The sequence below is a fragment of the Quercus robur genome, chromosome 8 (genome assembly GCF_932294415.1).
Source record: "Quercus robur chromosome 8, dhQueRobu3.1, whole genome shotgun sequence".
Lineage (NCBI taxonomy): Eukaryota > Viridiplantae > Streptophyta > Magnoliopsida > Fagales > Fagaceae > Quercus > Quercus robur.
In genome coordinates, this window is record NC_065541.1 from 67,010,100 (window position 1) to 67,029,588 (window position 19,489).

The following is a 19,489-nucleotide window of genomic DNA, read 5'->3' on the forward strand; positions in this document are numbered from 1 at the left end:
GCGGCATTTATTATATGGGATAATGAGAATTGAGACATACAATTTATCTTTATAATTTCCTAAAGTGGTAATTTACAACTTATTGACAATTCAAAGAAAAAAAAATTAATAAAAATAAAAATCAAGTGAACATGTTTCTCAAAAAGAGAAAAAAAAAATCAAGTAAACATTGGTCTTGTTTGGGTGAATTGGTAAATTTTTTTGAGTTTAACTAGATATATAATTTATTTAAATAATTTAAGAACGAAGTTTACCTCTAAAATTCCTCCAAGGTTACATGACGATTCGAATAACTATTCATGTATGCTTTTACTCACATACTTATTTGACAAGTTAAGTAATTTATTTAAATAGTTTAATAAGTTGTGTATACATTAGAAATTGAACTTTGAATGATGGTCTAGTTTAATCAAACAAAGAGATAATAATCAATTTTTTTAAAAAGCAAAAATTACTTTTAGAAAATACATATTACAATTTTTTTTGTTGAATAAAAAATTTATATATATATATATATATTACTGAATAAAAAATATATATTACATTAAACCATTAATGCATCCTAGTGATGGCATCTTTCCCATTTGTGAATACGAAAAAATAAAAGCAACAAATCATAAAGCAGTTTGATTAGGACTTAAATGAAATCTATCCGGTTAAATGGGCTTGTAAAGCTAGCTCAACTAGACAAAACCACATGGTTTCAAATTTTACCCAAATCCATTAATTAGGCCTTATCTTCTTTTTCTTTTTCTTTTTTTTTTCTTTTTTTTCTTTTTTGTTGTTGTTGTTATTGTTGTTGTTGAGAAAAGGCCTTATCTATATGACCCACTCCTATTTAAATAATTGCTTTGAATAAACATTAATCCATCTAATATATGCCTGTAAAAATGAATGGAATACTCTATATTCATAAGGTCTTGGGTTGAAAATGCCATCTCTACAGATTCTTTCTTATAATTATTTAGCCTGTGTAATTGACAATATTTCAATAAATTGTGAAAAATTTACGTCGGTAGCATTTCCATTTACTTCTTGGATTCATATTATGTTCATGATTTTTATACATATAGGGACGGAACCAGGATTTGAACTTAGGGGGGGCCAAAACATGAACCAAAAAAATTTCAAGTGACATGGTTTATTAAAAAAAAAAAAAAAAATCATGGTAAACAAAACAATTGCACTTTAGTACCTAAATATTTAAGTCGAGAAGGAAATAATATGAACAAAAAAAGTTGAAAATTAAAATATGATATTCTAACCTTTTCGAAGAAGAAGAAGAAAAAGAAGAAGAGGACTTCGGATCTCCAGATTTTGAGTAATTGGAATTAATATGTTGATTTTATCATGTTGACCAACTCAACAATATGATAAACCCATACTTTTGGATGCAACTAAAAATCACACTAATGAAGTTTTCAAAACTTTGTTTGACGATTTAAAAAATTTGGGATATTAATATTAAGAGTTGGCAATGCTACATCATCAATATTGGCTTCTAAAAGAATTTTGCATTTTATCTTTTGAAAAAAATTTAAATATTGTAATTGACTTTCTCATAATTTATAAATCAATTTAAAAAAATTCATATAAATTATTGTAACCCCTGTAAGGGAATTTTTTTTTTCTATGAGATTTTTTTGGTTATGAATTATTGAATTATGATATTGGTTATTTGGGGATTTTATGTTGTGTTGTATTTGGACTATGGAGGGGCCACGGGCCCAAAAAAAGGGTTAAGTGATTAGTTTCTTTTGGGCTATTTGGACCAATCCAAAAATTTGAGGGGGGCCAACTATAACAATTTCACACCCAAACTCTAAAATATGAGTCATCCTATATGTTATTAAATTTTTAAAAAGATTTGGGGGGTGGGAGGGGTGGGGGGGATGGCCCCTTGCCCCTTAATGGTCAGTCTCTGTGTGTACATATATAATAATAAAACAAAAAAATTATGGTTTTGATTTAATTGGTATTGAGGGTGCACAATCTCATTGATTTTGTTAAGGGCAACTGTTGGATTACTAGATGTGTATTGTGAAAAGATTATTTGATGGTTTAGCTTTGTCTTTCTGATAATTGATTGCTTGCTTTAGCCAGAGGCACATGGAGGGACACAATATTTTTTGCAATCTTCTTTTATAATATGGTAAAATTGATAAATTTTGATGGAAATAACATCACTTTTACATTAATTTATTATTAATATTATTTTTATTACACAATAATCATGTTAAATCACATTAGTTATGCAAATCATTGTGTTCCTACACTTACGGTAGGTGATTTTGGTGTACAAAATAGAATGCTTATGAAATAAACAATGAGACAAAGCCTAGAGGGATTAGTACTTAAACGATTCACTTTAAATACACGAAAGCCTCATATATACTTATGAATAACCTTGGAATCATTTCAAGTTACAATGGCCTAGGAAAAAAAAGGCTTTTGAGATTTAAGTGATAAATCTATGGTAATGACTAGGGATGATAATTTTCCCCCACTCTGCTTAACCCGCCCCTCCCCACTTCGCCCCATGCGGATTTTCCTTACCCCACAAAGGTGGTGGGGGTGGGGATGAGTTTAGACATTTCAGTCCTAACTTGCTTCGCTCCGCCCCATCCTTGCCCCGCCCTGTATTGACAAAGGTTAAATTGTAAATTTTTCATACCCTAAAACTCTACTATTTAAACAAACATTTGATCAACTTATTTTATTCCACCCAACAAGGCTTTCTGCCTCTTTTTATTTTTATTTATTTTTTAGCTAGGTTGGAAATAAGGTACCAATTTTAACATTTTCTTTTGTCTTTATTATAAGCAAATTTATATACTATTGAATCATTAATTTTGTATTATGAGATTTTTGTTTTTGTTGTGATATTGTATTGTTAAACACTTTAATAATATTATTCAATTTTTGCTAAAATTTAATTTGATTTGATGGGATAAATTTATTTGTAATTTTAGGTATATTTTTATTAACGAAACAGGTTTTATTAAAAACAATTGTAATAGTTGTGGGCAAATTAACAAGAAGTAGAGTTATATGGGGTGGAGCGAGATTTCATAAGGCCTCAAGGGGCAGGGATGGTGTAAGAAAATTTTCCCCGTCATGCGGGGTGGGGCGGGGATGGAGTAAGAAAAAACCATGCAGGGCGGGGCCAAAGATCCCATCCTTCGAACTTGCCCTACCCAATTGTCATCCCTAATAATGACATCATTTGTAGCACCCCATATCTATGATTTGAATCTTACCACTTTTCCTCCACTATCTATCTATCTATCTCAGAGAGAGAGAGAGAGAGAGAGAGAGAGAGAGAGAGAGAGAGAGAGAGAGAGAGAGAGAGAGATATTAATGTGTATTTAATATTCCATTAAATATTACTTTTAGTTTTACACACTTCTCAAAAAATGAAGTCATGTATGCACAACCATCAAGAAAACATTATGACAATTGTTGTTTCTCTAGGTTTGTAGAAAGCGAGTTTGGTGTACCACATGCACATGGGAATAAACTTTAGAATCGTTTCAAGATACCATGAAAATATAAAAGGGCATAATCCAGGTGTTAATTTAGTTGTAATGACATCATGTATAATGTCATATGTTTGTAGTTTGAATCTCACACCCCCCTCAATATTTATTCATCTTAGCAAAAAAAAAAAAAAAAAAAAAAACATTCATGATGAGTGATATAAGAGTTTAGGTTATGGTGCATTAATACTCAACTAAATGATACTTGTGCACACTTTTCAAAAATGACATCATTTATAGCACCCCATATCTATGGTTTGAATCTCACCACTTTTCCTCCACTATCTATCTATCTCAGAGAGAGAGAGAGAGAGAGAGAGAGAGAGAGAGAGATTAATGTGTATTTAATACTCCATTAAATATTACTTTTAGTTTTACACACTTCTCAAAAAATGAAGTCATGTATGCACAACCATCAAGAAAACATTATGACAATTGTTGTTTCCCTAATAATTACATCATTAAGATATAACACCATCCTTCGAACCCGTCCTGCTCAATTGTCATTCCTAATAATGACATCATTTGTAGCACCCCATATTAATGGTTTGAATCTCACCACTTTTCCTCCACTATCTATCTATCTCACACAGAGAGAGAGAGAGAGAGAGAGAGAGAGAGAGAGAGATTAATGTGTATTTAATACTCCATTAAATATTACTTTTAGTTATACACACTACTCAAAAAATGAAGTCATGTATGCACAACCATCAAGAAAACATTATTACAATTGTTGCTTCTCTAATAATGACATCATTAAGATATAACACCATCCTTCGAACCTGTCCCGCCCAATTGTCATCCCTAATAATGACATCATTTGTAGCACCCCATATCCATAGTTTGAATCTCACCACTTTTCCTCCACTATCTATCTATCAGGAGAGAGAGAGAGAGAGAGAGAGAGAGAGAGAGAGAGAGAGAGAGATATTAATGTGTATTTAATACTACATTAAATATTACTTTTAGTTTTACACACTTCTCAAAAAATGAAGTCATATATGCACAACCATCAAGAAAACATTATTACAATTGTTGTTTCTCTAATAATGACATCATTAAGATATAACACCATCCTTCAAACCCGTCCCGCTCAATTGTCATCCCTAATAATAACATCATTTGTAGTACCTTGTATTTATGATTTGAATCTCACCACTTTTCCTCCACTATCTATCTATCTCAGAGAGAGAGAGAGATTAATGTGTATTTAATAATCCATTAAATATTACTTTTAGTTTTACACACTTCTCAAAAAATGAAGTCATGTATGCACAACTATCAAGAAAACATTATGACAATTGTTGTTTCTCTAGATTTGTAGAAAGCGAGTTTGGTGTACCACATGCATATGAGAATAAACTTTGGAATCGTTTCAAGATACCATGAAAATATAAAAGGGCATAATCCAGGTGTTAATTAGTGGTAATGACATCATGTATAATGTCATATGTTTGTAGTTTGAATCTCACTTCCCCCTCAATATTTATTCATCTTAGCAAGAAAAAAAAAAAAAAAAAAACTTTCATGATGAGTGATATAAGAGCTTAGGTTATGGTGCATTAATACTCAACTAAATGATACTTGTGCACACTTTTCAAAAATGAAAGTCAAAATTTGCACAAACATCAAGAGAAATACACAAATCACAATCAATGTTTACATGCAAACCAATAAATTATAATAAGTGTTCCCTACTTCCCCAAATAAAAAGTGAATTATGTTTCATAATTGTATATTTTTTATTCCTTAATACGTGTCATTTAAATACTTAAGACCATGTCTATGAGTCAAGTCACTAGGTCACTAGTTCAACTAAGGGTGGTAATTTGTGTTTGCGTGTCGGATTTGTGTTGTGTCAACTAATGAGTATTTGACTATATAAGTTAACACTCAGCCGACACATTTATTAAATGGGTCAAGATTCCTCAACTCTAACACAACCTGTTTATTAAATGGATTAGTCACGTCGACCCATTTATCAGATTTTATCAAAACGAAACAAAAATATACAAAATTTAGTACTAAATTATGCAAAACCAAAAACATAAATTTTTTTATATATATAAAATTCAGAACTAAAGAATAAATGTATCACAAATAATCATTTAAAATTAAAAGCATATCTCAATATCACAAATAATAAATCATAATATGTTAAAGAAAATAAACCACAACAACTAATATGTTTATATATCTAGGGTTTGAAGGGTATATTGGTAAAATATCATTTAACTAAACAGGTCAGACGGGTCAAAGGGATTCCATATATTGGACACTAACCCAACCCGTTTATTAAACGGGTTAGTCGTGTTAACCCGAATATGACAAAAACTTATTAAGTCTCAACCCATAACTTGCTAATTTCGTGTCAAATTGTGTCATGTTTGCAAGTCGTGTCAAATTTTGTCACCCTTAAGTTCAACCAAGTTGAACTGCATGGTCAAATAAAAATATTTTAAAAATTAAATACATAAAAAAAGTAAGTTTGAGAAATTTTAACATGAATATGTAAATTAAAAAAAGAAGAAGGCATATGCCTAAATTAAATTTGTCATTATAATTCAAAATCAAGGTTTCACAAGCAATAACATTAGAAATTCAATAAAATTCACAAGCAAAATAAACGAATATTATAAGATTCTAACAAAGTTTTTGCTAAATAAAATCTTGTTATGTGTCTGAAAATTTAGTATATATATATATATATATATATATTTTTTTTTTTTAAATGAGGCAAATCTCAAACTACGTAAACAAAAGAAAAGAACAAAAATGTTAATGGTTTAAACTTTTTTTTTTTTTTTGGAGAATCAAATAAATAAATAAATAAATAAAGCACAAAAAATGTTAAAGGCTTAAACTTAAAGTAATAAACAAATAAAGCACAAAAAACGTAAACAAAAGAAGAGAAAATAATGTTTAAGCAATAAACTATATAACATATACTCATATACTCATATCTGCGTGCTAATTAGCCGTGTGAAATTGAAAAATTATCTATTTAGGGCAAAGAAATTGATGCATAATTGCAAGTTTGGAGAACTAAAATAGTAAAAAGTGATAAAGCGATGGATAAAATAGCGTGAATCGGCAGAGAAGTGAGAGAACAATACATTTTTTCTTCTTTTAAGTTTTCTCTTATTTAAATTACCATATTTTCACACATTAAACAATAAATAAGTCAATGAAGTGGACTTATTAATGTAATTTACACAATTAACAAACCTAGCTGCTTAAAACTAGCAGGGCTAACGCACATCCGATCTAATTAATGACCCAGACCGATTTATGTGTTGGGTCACTGGGTTTCGGCCCAACTAGCAGGGCTGGGTTTGATAACATTGCTTAGGACCCAAAAGAAAATGGGCCATTAATTAAGAGGAAGTTGCCATGAAATTCATTTGTTTGGGATTTTTATCAGTTGGTAACGCAATCCATGAGCCTTGTCCTTCGAATTGTTTTAAAAACCTACGCACAATTTATTAGGAGTTGTGACTTAGTTTTTCTAATTAAATTTAATTATGTAACTATATGTTGTTTTTCTCCAAAAATAATTCTATTCATCTCGTGGCAAACACTATCACATGAATAAATTTAATTGGAGAAATTAAGATATAACACCTAAGAAAATATACATAAACTTTGTCCATTTCTAAATATTTTTGCATCATTTGTTATGTTTGCTATTAGTGCATTAGTTATGCATGATCTCCAAATGAGTAAAATTAGGGTTTTTTTTTGCTTTTGTTTTTGTTTTTGGACAATGATATTTGAGATCATATATTTCATGAGTGTAACAAATTAAACCCTGGGGTTTTAAAATGTGACAACTTAAACCCTATAGTTCGAAAGTAACAAATTGAGCACGAAGGTTTCAAGAAATAAATTAAGACACATTCCATTTAAGTGGAATGACATTATGTTTGAGGTTTTATATAAGTTGAGACTTTAATTTGTTACCTTTTGTAACCTTATTGTTTGATTTGTTACTCTTTTCAATTTCATGATTAATTTTGTTACCTATGAAATTACAAGATTTAATTTGTTACACAATTAATTTATAGGGTTAAAATTTGATGAAATACGATTTACATGAGCAATTATTGTTACTATTTTTATTGTGTAATAACAATAATTTAACACCTTAATAAGTTATGAAAATACTATATTAGTAGACTTATTATTTCACATTCATCACTTGACAATTCAAATGAAGATCAACATGCCAAGAGACTTGTAACTTAGTGGCATTAACTAATCTTCTTTATACAAATAACAAAGGTTCAAACCCTCCTTACTAACTTTTTGTTACCACTTTCTTTTGGAAAAAAGATATTTTAAACCATATAGTTCAAGGGTGTAATAAATTAAACCCTTGATTTTAATATGTGTTGATGCACACTATGGTGAAAAGGCCCAATAGTAGGAAGAAGCCCAACAATATGGGAGGGAAAAAAAGAAGAAGAGTTAGTAAATTGAAAAGAAAACCATTAAGCTAGAATGACAAGAATAATGGATCATAGGCCTAAAAGATAGCAAAAGGGCCTCAAAGAAAGCAAGCAGGCCCAAAGGAGCCCGAAGAAAGAAGTGGTAAACCCATGGGCATTATAAGAAATGGAAAGCAAGCAAGAATGGGCCGTAGGAACCCAAAGGAAGGAACTAAGTAACTAAGGGGTTGGTGGAAAAGCCCATAAAACCCAAAAGTGAAGGATATGGTAATTTGGGCTCGAGATGCCCAAAATAATTAGCAAAAGCCCATGGGAATGAAGAATTGGAATGGGCCGGGGATGCCCAAGGAAATGAAACGGGTCGAGGATGCCTAAAAGAATGAAATGGACCAAGGAAGCCCAAAACAGCATGAGTACAAGCCAATGATAGTGCTGGGTTACTAGAATTGAGTAAAGGGAAAGCATACAGCAGACCCAAAAGAGGCCCAGCAAGCACAAGTCAAATAATAGCATGGCAGGAACATCAGGATGGCATGGCAAAAGTATTAACTAACCCACAAAAGAGGTTAAGGAACAGATTGGAGAATGAAAGGCCTACGATCAAGCAAGACCCAGCCTAGGAAAGAAGTACAACATAAAGAATGAAAGCTCAAAGACTCATTCACGCCACAAGAGGTCAAGGACAAGTAGTAGAATGTGCAGACGAGCCCTCGGGTCATGGAAAATGCATGAACAATAGACTAGCCATGGATGCACATGGAAGTGGAGGTGGAGCACGCACAAGACTCAAGCACCAACAACTTGTACCCAGCCAATACAGGAGTGGTGGGCCATGGGTCAGAGGTAAGAGAGGATATTGTTTGGGTGAATTGGTAAATTTTTTTGTCGTCAAGCAAGACATCTGAGTTTAACTAGATATATAATTTATTTAAATAATTTAAGAATGAAGTTTACCTCTAAAATTCCTCCAAGTTTACATGACGATTCGAATAACTATTCACGTGTGCTTTTACTCACATGACTTATTTGACAAGTTATGTAATTTATTTAAATAGTTTAATAAGTTGTGTATATGTTAGAAATTGAATTTTGAATGTTGGCCTAGTTTAAACTAGACTAGTTTCGATGATGGTCTAGTTTAATCAAATAGACAGATAATAATCAATTTAAAAAAAAAAAAAACAAAAATTACTTTTAGAAAATACATATTACAATTTTTCTTGCTGAATTATAAAACATATATATATATATATATATTACTGAATAAAAAAAAAATATTACATTAAGCCATTAATGCATCCTAGTGATGGCATCTTTCCCATTTGTGAATATGAAAAAATAAAAGCAACAAATCATAAAGCAGTTGGATTAGGACTTAAATGAAATCTATCCGGTTAAATGGGCTTGTAAAGCTAGCCCGAACTGGACAAAACCTCTGGGTTTCAAATTTTACCCAAATCCATAAATTAGGCTTTATCTTTTTTATTTATTTTTATTTTTTTATTTTTTTCTTTTTTTAAATTATAAAAAAGGCCTTATCTATATGACCCACTCCTATTTAAATAATTAGTTTGAATAAACATTGATCCATCTAATATATGCATGTAAAAATGAATGGAATACTCTATATTCATAAGGTCTTGGGTTGAAAATGCCATCTCTCAAGATAGATTCTTTCTTATAATTATTTAGCCTGTGTAATTGACAGTATTTCAATAAATTGTGAAAAAGTTACGTTGGTAGCATTGCCATTTACTTCTTGGATTCATATTATGATAATGATTTGTATACATACAGGGATGGAACCAGGATTTGAACTTAGGGGGGCCAAAGCATGAACCAAAAAAATTTTAAGTGACATGATTTATTTGAAAAAAAAAAAAAATCATGGTAGACAAAACAATTGCACATTATTACCTAAATATTTAAGTCAATAAGGAAATAATATGAACCAAAAATGTTGAAAGTTATAATATGATATTCTAATCTTTTTGAAGAAGAAGAAGAAAAAAAAAAGAGGACTTTGGATCTCCAGATTTTAAGTAATTGGAATTAATATGTTGATTTTATCATGTTGAACAACTCACTAATATGATAAACCCATACTTTTGGATGCAACTAAAAATCACACTAATGAAGTTTTCAAAACTTTGTTTGAGGATTTTAAAAAATTGGGATATTATTAATATTAAGAGTTGGCAATGCTACGTCATCAATATTGGCTTCTAAAAGAATTTTGCATTTTATCTTTTGAAAAAAATTTAAATATTGTAATTGACTTTCCCCTAATTTATAAATCAATTTAAAAAAAAATCATATAAATTATTGTAACCCCCGTAAGGGAATTTGTTTTCTATGAGATTTTTTTTGGTTTTGAATTATTGAATTATGATATTGGTAATTTGGGAAGTTTATGTTGTGTTGTATTTGGATGATGGAGGGGCCACGGGTCCAAAGAAAGGGTTAGGTGATTAGTTTCTTTTGGGTTATTTGGACCAATCCAAAAATTTGAGGGGGGCTAACTATAACAATTTCACACCCAAACTCTAAAATATGAGTCATCCTATATGCTATTTAAATTTTTCAAAAAATTGGGGGGGGGATGGCCCCCCAGCCCTTTAATGGGTCCATCTCTGTATAGTAATAATAATAATAATAAAACATTATAGTTTTGATTTAATTGGTATTGAGAGTGCACAATCTCACTGATTTTGTTAAGGGCAGTCGTTGGATTACTAGATGTGTATTGTGAAAAGATTATTTGACGGTTTAGCTTTGTCTTTTTGATAATTGATTGCTTGCTTTAGCCAGTGGCACATGGAGGGACACAATATTTTTTGCAATCTTCTTTTATAATATGGTAAAATTGATAAATTTTGATGGAAATAACATCACTTTTACATTAATTTACTATTGATATTATTTTTATTACACAATAATCACGATAAATCACATCAGTTATGCAAATCGTTGTGTTCCTACACTTACGGTAGGTGAGTTTGGTGTACAAAATAGAATGCTTACGAAATAAACAATGAGACAAAGCCTAGAGGGGTTAGTACTTCAATGATTCACTTTAAAATACACGAAAGCCTCATATATACCTATGAATAACCTTGGAATCATTTCAAGTTACCATGGCTTAGGAAAAAAAAGATTTTTGAGATTTAAGTGATAAATCAATGGTAATAACTAGGGATGACAAATTTCCCCCACTCCGCTTGACTCGTCCTTCCCCACTTCGTCCCAGGCATATTTTCCTCGCCTTGCAAAGGTGGTGGGGCGGGGATGGAGCAAGATTTTAGCCCCGCACCACAGGGTAAGGCGGGGATGAGTTTAGACTTTTTAGACCTAACCTGCTTTGCTCCACCCCATCCCCGCCCCGCCTCGCCCCGCATTGATAAGGGTTAAATTGTAAATTTTTCATACCCTAAAACTCTACTATTTAAACAAACATGTCATCAACTTATTTTATTCTACCCAACAAGGCTTTCTGCCACCTTTTTTTTTTTCTAGCTAGGTTGGAAATAAGGTACCAATTTTAACGTTTTCTTTTGTCTTTATCATAAGCAAATTTATATACTATTGAATCATTAATTTTGTATTATGAGATTTTTGTTTTTGTTGTGATATTGTCTTGTTAAACACTTTAATAATATTATTCAATTTTTGCTAAAATTTAATTTGATTTGATGGGATAAATTTATTTGTAATTTTAAGTATATTTTTATTAACAAAACAAGTTTTATTAAAAATAATTGTAATAGTTGTGGGCAAATTAACAAGAAGTAGAGTTTTACGAGGTGGGATGGGGTTTTGCGAGGCCTTAAGGGGCGGGGATGGGATAAGAAAATTTTCCCCATCATGCGGGGTGGGGCGGGGCGGGGATGGAGTAAGAAAAAACCATGTGGGGCGGGGGCAAAGATCCCATCCTTCGAACCCGCCCCGCCCAATTGTCATCCCTAATAATGACATCATTTGTAGCACCCCATATCTATGGTTTGAATCTCACCACTTTTCCTCCACTATCTATCTATCTGTGAGAGAGAGAGAGAGAGAGAGAGAGAGAGAGAGAGATATTAATGTGTATTTAATACTCCATTAAATATTACTTTTAGTTTTACACACTTCTCAAAAAATGAAGTCATGTATGCACAACCATCAAGAAAACATTATGACAATTGTTGTTTCTCTAGATTTGTAGAAAGCGAGTTTGATGTACCACATGCACATGGGAATAAACTTTGGAATCGTTTCAAGATACCATGAAAATATAAAAGGGCATAATCCAAGTGTTAATTTAGTTGTAATGACATCATGTATAATGTCATATGTTTGTAGTTTGAATCTCACTTCCCCCTCAATATTTATTCATCTTAGCAAAAAAAAAAAAAAAAAACTTTCATGATGAGTGATATAAGAGTTTAGGTTATGGTGCATTAATTATAAACTAAATGATACTTGTGCACACTTTTCAAAAATGAAAGTCAAAATTTGCACAAACATCAAGAAAAATACACAAATCACAATCAATGTTTACATGCAAACCAATGAATTATAATAAGTGTTCCCTACTTCCCCAAATAAAAAGTGAATTATGTTTCATAATTATATATTTTTTATTCCTTAATACGTGTCATTTAAATACTTAAGACCATGTCTATGAGTCAAGTCACTAGGTCACTAGTTCAACTAGGAGTGGTAATTTGTGTTTGCGTGTCGGATTCGTGTTGTGTCAACTAATGAGTATTCGACTATATAAGTTAACACTAAGCCGACACGTTTATTAAATGGGTCAAGATTGCTCAACTCTAACACAACCTGTTTATTAAATGGATTAGTCATGTCGACCCATTTATCAGATTTTATCAAAACGAAACAAAAATATACAAATTTTAGTACTAAATTATGCAAAACCAAAAACATAAATTTTTTTATATATATAAAATTCAGAACTAAAGAATAAATGTATCACAAATAATCATTTAAAATTAAAAACATATCTCAATATCATAAATAATAAATCATAATATGTTAAAGAAAATAAACCACAACAACTAATATGTTTATATACTTAGGGTTTGAAGGGTATATTGGTAAAATATCATTTAACTAAACAGGTCAGACGGGTCAAAGGGATTCCATATATTGGACACTAACCCAACCCGTTTATTAAACGGGTTAGTCGTGTTAACCCGAATATGACACAAACTTATTAAGTCTCAACCCATAACTTGCTAATTTCGTGTCAAATTGTGTCATTTTTGTAGGTCATGTCAAATTTTGTCACCCTTAAGTTCAACCAAGTTGAACTGCATGGTCAAATAAAAATATTTTAAAAATTAAATACATAAAAAAGTAAGTTTGAGAAATTATAACATGAATATGTAAATTAAAAAAGGAAGAAGGCATATGCCTAAATTAAATTTGTCATTATAATTCAAAATCAAGGTTTCACAAGCAATAACATTAGAAATTCAATAAAATTCACAAGCAAAATAAACGAATATTATAAGATTCTAACAAAGTTTTTGCTAAATGAAATCTTGTTATGTGTCTGAAAATTTAGTATATATATATATGTGGGGCCCAATAATTTGTGGCTCTGGCCCATTTTTATATTGGGGCCCAAGGCCGGAGCCGAGGAAGGGCATAGCCGAGGATGTGTAATAAAAGTCCAAATAGTCTTGAGACATAGCCGAGGATGATTCTGTCCTCGGCATATCCGAGGTCCCCTGGAAGAAAGGGCAAAAACGGTATAGGAACAGTTTGAGAAAAAATCTAAAATATCTATGTCAATAGAGAAGGAGACGCTGGATAGTATAACGACCAAGGACAAAGGGAAAGCTGTCATTACTGCCATTCAATACTCTGCACCTAACAGAGCCATGCTCTTCAGCTTTTACAACCACCCCCAACCACTCTAGGTATGGGCTGACAGGACAAGTCTTAAGTCCTAGAAAATTGAGCTTACACGTGGACGCTAGTAAGAGGATAAATGCCCGTATAAAAGGATAAGAGAGGCAGTGTGGGAGGGGGGGGGGGAGGACAACCCGTCCTCCCAGCCATGGTGTCCTAGAAACAGAATAAGAAGAGCATAGAGCTCCCCAGACTCCTCGGACGAGATTCACTGATCGGAGCCAACCCGAACTACCGTCCGGTGACTAAGACCTAGCCTTTCAAACTCACGCTCTATAAATGATATTGTTTGGGCCCTCTTTACGTACGAGCCCAATATTATCTTGGGGTCGTTACGTATCGAGTCCTTACAATATATATATATATATATATATATATATATATTTTTAAATGAGGCAAATCTCAAACTATGTAAACAAAAGAAAAGAACAAAAATGTTAATGGCTTAAACCTTTTTTTTTTTTTTTTGGAGAATCAAATAAATAAAGCACAAAAAAATGTTAAAGGCTTAAACTTAAAGTAATAAACAAAGAAAGCACAAAAAACGTAAACAAAAGAAGAGAAAACAATGTTTAAGCAATAAACTATATAACATATACTGATATACTCATACCTGCATGCTAATTAGCCGTGTGAAACTAAAAAATGATCTATTTAGAGCAAAAAAATTGATGCATAGTTGCAAGTTTGGAGAACTAAAATAGTGAAAAAAAGTGATAAAGCGATGGGTAAAGTAGCGTGAATCGGTAGAGAAGTGAGAGAACAATGCATTTTTTCTTCTTTTAAGTTTTCTCTTATTTAAATTACCATATTTTCACACATTAAACAATAAATAAGTCAATGAAGTGGACTTATTAATGTAATTTACATAATTAACAAACCGAGCTACTTAAAACTAGTCAAGTTTTACCAATTTTGACTGGGTCTAAAGCACATCCGATCTAATTAATGACCCAGACCGATCTATGTGTTTGGTAATTGGGTTTCGGCCCAACTAATAGGGCTGGGTTTGATAACACTGCTTAGGACCCAAAAGAAAATGGGCCATTAATTAAGAGGAAGTTGCCATGAAATTCATTTGTTTGGGATTTTTATCAGTTGGTAATGCAATCCATGAGCCTTGTCCTTCGGCTTGTCTTAAAAACCTACACACAATTTATTAGGAGTTGTAACTTAGTTTTTCTCCAAAAATAATTCTATTCATCTCCTGGCAAACTCTATCGCATGAATAAATTTAATTGGAGAAGTTAAGATATAACACCTATGAAAATATACATAAACTTTGTCCGTTTCTAAATATTTTTGCATCATTTGTTATGTTTGCTATTAGTGCATTAGTTATGCATGATCTCTAAATGAGTAAAATTAGGGTTTTTTTTTTCCTATTTTTGGACAATGATATTTGAGATCATATATTTCATGAGTGTAACAAATTAAACCCTGGGGTTTTAAAATGTGACAACTTAAACCCTATAGTTCGAAAGTAACAAATTGAGCACGATGGTTTCAAGAAGTAATAAATTAAAACACATTCCATTTAAGTGGAATGACATTATGTTTGAGGTTTAATATAAGTTGATACCAAGGTTGTCAAAATCGGGATCCTACATAAGATCGTGGGAGGTAGGTGGGATCGTGGGAGGTAGGTGGGATCGTGGATTGTAAGATCTTACATTATTTGAGAAAAAAAAACAAAAAATACACATTGGTATGTTAAATAATCACATAAATTATACATTCATTGATATAATTACCATACATCACTACATTCATTTGTAAGCATTATTTAAAGATGCCAAAAACCTCAAAATGTGACACTCTATTGGAATATTTTTTATTTGAGTCTAACTGACACTCTCTCTATATTAGAGTGAAAAAACTTGATCTATTGGAATTTTATTTTTCATTTGGGTCCAACTGAGCCTTCTGTCAAGTTAAAGAAGATTACAAGAAACCAATGTCGTTTGGGATCGTCAGAATCGTACGATCCTACTGATCTTGAACGATTGCAAAGATCTTTGAAAGATTTAGATCGTTTTGGGTAGGTGAGATCGTAAAATTGTAGGATCGTAAGATCTAGATCGGGATTTTGACAACCATGGTTGATACTTTAATTTGTTACCTTTTGTAACCTCGTTTGATTTGTTAATCTTTTCAATTTCATGATTAATTTTGTTACCTATGAAATTACAAGATTTAATTTGTTACACAATTAACTTATAGGGTTAAAATTTGATGAAATACGATTTACATGAGCAATTATTGTTACTATTTTTATTGTGCAATAACAATAATTTAACACCTTAATAAGTTATGAAAATATTTTGTTAGTAGACTTATTATTTCACATTCATCACTTGACAATTCAAATGAAGATCAACATTCCAAGAGACTTGTAACTTAGTGGCATTAACTAATCTTCTTTATACAAATAACAAAGGTTCAAACCCTCCTCACTAACTTTTTGTTACCACTTTTTTTTGGAAAAAAGCTATTTTAAACCATACAATTCAAGGGTGTAATAAATTAAACCCTTGATTTTAATATGTGTTGATGCCCACTATGGCGAGAAGGCCCAATAGCAGAAAGAAGCCCAACAATATGGGAGGGAAGTAAAGAAGAAGAGTTAGTAAATTGAGAAGAAAACCATTAATTCCGAATGGCAGGAATAATGGATCATAGGCCTAAAAGATAGCAAAAGGGCCTCAAAGAAAGCAAGTGGGCCTAAAGGAGCCTAAAGAAAGAAGTGGTAAACCCATGGACATTATGAGAAATGGAAAGCAAGCAAAAATGGGTCGAAGGAGCCCAAAGAAAGGAACTAAGTAATTAAGGGGTTGGTGGAAGAGCCCATAAACCCTAAAAGTAAAGGATATGATAATTTGGGCCCAAGAAGCTAAAAAGAATTAGCAAAAGCCCATAGGAATGGGCTGGGGATGCCCAAGGAAATAAAACGAGCCGAGGATTCCCAGATGAATGAAATGGGCCAAGGAAACCCAAAACAGCATAAGTACAAGCTCAATGATAGTGCTGGGTTACTGGAAATTGAGCAAAGGGAAAGCATATAGTAGGCCCAAAAGAGGCCTAGCAAGCATAAGTCAAATAATAGCATGGCAGGAACATCAGGATGGCATGACAGAAGTATTAAACGACCTGTAAAAGAGGGTAAGGAACAGATTGGAGAAGGAAAGGCTCACGATCAAGCAAGACCTAGCCCAGGAAAGAAGTAAGACATAAAGAATGAAAGCTCAAAGACTCATTCACGCCATTAGAGGTCAAGGATGAGCAGCAAAATGTGCATATGAGCTCTCAGGTCATGGAAAATTCATGAACAACAGACAAGCCATGGACACACATGGAAGTGAAGCACGCACAAGGCTAAGGCACCACCAACTTGTACCTAATCAATACAGGAGTGGTGGACCATGGGTCAGAGGTAAGAAAAGGTATGTTTTGGCGGTGGGGAGAAGGGGAAAGCCTATTCTGGGGTTCCCGCTCAAGCTCTTTTGGGGGAAATATCCTTTTGGGATGACATACGACCTAAGAGAGGGAAAGATGAGTTAGAATCATTAGGTGCATGCCATGAGGGATAGTGAGAGAGAATGTCCACCCTTATCCTGATGGGAATGCCACGGTGAGCAAGAAAACAAAATGAGACTCTTTTGTTTGGAAATGGAATATGGCACGACCAGCACAGGTAAGTGGTGATGACTAAGCAGCTGACAGACTAGTGGGTGGTCTAGGAAGGACCCCTATGCTAGGACAAAAGCAGTTAAAGGGTAAAATAGTAAAAACTTGTCATGACAGGCAGTATAAGAGGGGCCTTAGCCGTGCATAGGAAAAACAACAACTGGGGGGGGGGGGGGGGAGGGGGAGAGCAAAAGAGAATAAAGAGAAAAGGAAGCAAGAAATGGAGTGAAAGATAGAACAGAAAACTTTGAAAATAAAAAGGAATTAGAAAGAAAAATAGAGAGAGTAAGCAAGAGCGTGATAGCGGGCATGCACCAATAGACTGTTCCCTTCCCTCCCTCCCTCTAAAAGCTTACTCTCTAGTGAGAATTAAGGAATTTGAGGATAAGCCATTTAGGCCCATTCTCTCAAAGTGGGTAATTTTCGTGGCAAGATTTCCTTGTGAGATTGCTCACATTGAAGAGTGGTTCCCTTCTTAGACTTAGCTCTGTAAATAAATCAAGCATGGTAGACTGACCATTCTCCCTTTTTATTTTATTGATCAAGCATTAGTGTGATTTCCATTTCCTCATTGTTATCATCCTAATCATGTTGCATTTATATTGTTGCATTACTTCTTCATTTATTAAGATCATGATTTAGTATTTTCCGTTCTTTTGGCTGACAGTAAGCATATTCTCCTTATTATTATCATATTACACCTGCCTGCCATAACTTTTTTTGTAATAGTTTCCTCTGCCATGGGCACGTGTCCAAGGTTCTAGTAAAGGGGCTTTAGCTTGTGCACAAGCTGACTTGGGGTGTGTTGCAGTCAAGTCAGTCCTGAGTCTCCTACCTAGAACCATTGGGCCATAACATGGTAGGAGGTAGCTCAGCTTGCAATTGCGAAAAAGGTCCACCACAATATGTGATAAATTAAATTTTATAGTTTCAAAGTAACAAAATAAACTATGAGGTTTCAAAAAGTAATGAATTAAAATTCATCTCATTTAAGTGGAATGAAATTATTTTTGAGGTTTAATATAAGGCGAGGCTTTAATTTGTTACTTTTTGTAACGTCATTATTTAATTTGTTCCTTTTTGAATTTTCATGATTAATTTGTTTCTTTTTGTAATCTCATTGCTTAATTTGTTACCTTTTGAATTTTCATGATTAATTTATTACTTACCTTTGAAACTACATTAATTAACCTATTACACGCCTAACTTATAGGGTTAAAATTTGGTGAAATGATAAGTTGTTATTGATGTAATACCATTTTTTACATGGGCAATTATTGTTACCATTTTATTGTGCATTAATCATAATTTAACACCTTAATAAGTTGTGAAAGCATTATGTTAGTTGACTTATTGTTTCCAACTCATCTCATGACAATTCAAATGATGAATGTGCTAAGAGACTTGTAAGTTGTAACTTAGTAACATTAAGACTTCAATTGATGCTCTACTCAGTTAACATCATGTATATATTTGCCAATGTTCTTTAAAAGGACATTAACTGATACTCTGTACTCAGTTTAGATCATGTATATTTTGCCAATGTTGGTTCTGTTGCTAATTTTGTAGCATAAAAGTTGGTAATGTTTTATTGACACCCATGTTAGCTTCTCTCTCTTTTTAAGAATGGGACCCATGTTAATTTTTATTTTTTATAAGAAATACATTAAAATTAAATTATTTAATGTTGTGTTCTCATTCAATAAATGTCTTACTCAAAAATAAAAATAAAAATAAAAATGATCAACCTTATTTAAGCAAATGATTATTAAATAAGTTATGTTGGTAGGGAAAAAAAAATACATGTATGGTCAATGCTATATAAGTATATAATATTCGTTGGAAAAAGAAATTTATGGGTTAATCCCCTCTTAAAAAAGAAAAAACTTGTCT